Genomic DNA, 1,333 nt, shown 5'->3' with positions numbered 1-1,333 from the left:
ATTACCTGTCCTGGCTGACGCATGAGTGGTGACCTCACTAATAGCTTAGTTAAGTCCAGGGCCTTCTTTGGAAGTTGGAATTTGAAGCGGCACAGAGGGAATTGATGGGATTCCTGCGATCAGAGAGGAAAGCCATTCAAGGAGAGGGGAGGTCTGAGAATGGACTGCCCTCTGGAAGCAGGAGGTACTGGGGCTTTGCACCTTTTCCTCCAGTTGGGAGCCGGGCCGGCTGGCTCTATCAGGTAAAGCCGCAGCGGCTGTTTACCTCCAAGCCCCCTTCCGCAAACTCAGCTTTTCACCTTACCAGAGGCTGGGCGAGCGGCAAGGTTGCAGCACCGCCCCACCTCCCCCTACCCGCCCCCCCGCCGGAGGAATGTGGGTCCCGCTTCCTGGGCCGCAGTGGCGGGGCGCCTTCCTCTTCCCGCGCAGTCTGGCGCGGAGAACTCACTCTGTCTTTACCCCACCCTTACCAGGATCCAGTTTCAAAGTCACCTCGAAGCCATCTTCTCCAGCCCGGCTCCTCCCCTCCCCTCCCAGAAGCTCACCCGAGGCTTGTATTTGCCTGCAGCACCTAATTTTTTCTTCGTTTGTTTTGTTTTTGAGGTGAACTCTATAAACCGTTTACTATACACACTTGTCTACACCCGGATATCAAATATATCCAGTGTTAATCAGTGTCCCATCCTCCTCCCAAGAAGTGGTGAGAGATAACGTGTAACCCGTGAGCCCTCTTCAGGAGTCCCACCTGGGTTTCTCTCCCGTGTGGCGCAGGGACAGCGTTCTCTTTTTCAGGGCTTTGTACTCTCTGGTTCAAAATCCAGCCTGTCCATGTTGAGTGTCCCTCCCCCCCACTTTCCGGGCATGTACCTTTCCATGCCGTGTGACCTCATACAGATGGCAGGCAGGTTGTCGTCACCCTACAGAAATGGGGTACTCTGTTAAGATACAGGTTTCTGCATCTTGCTTCCCCCCTTAACGGTAGCTTGGTGGAGTTGCCTCCCACTAATCGGCCACTTCTGCGCTCGGGTTTGCTTCAGCAGTGGGTCACCTGGTCCGATTTCCCTGAGAACTCAAGACGTGCCCTTCTGACTCAGAAAGCGAGGTGACCTGCTCACAAATCGGACCCCAACGAACGCCGCTTTCTAAAGCCCCATTTCCTGTGCGTACAGTGGGGTGTTCGGGTCGACCGATGCCCTCTCTGTTGTTAACAGGATGCCCCCCACCACGTGCGGTTTTGTGTCTCGGGGCGCTTGGGCGGCCGCTAGCTTCTGCCGGGCCTCCAGCGCCGCCAGCGCGCCCCACCTGCGGGGTGTTAATCATTAGCCGCGCGCCC

This window comes from Condylura cristata, unplaced genomic scaffold (assembly GCF_000260355.1).
Source record: "Condylura cristata isolate star-nosed mole 26May11 unplaced genomic scaffold, ConCri1.0 scaffold00013, whole genome shotgun sequence".
Lineage (NCBI taxonomy): Eukaryota > Metazoa > Chordata > Mammalia > Eulipotyphla > Talpidae > Condylura > Condylura cristata.
Note: the sequence above shows the minus strand (reverse complement) of the source record.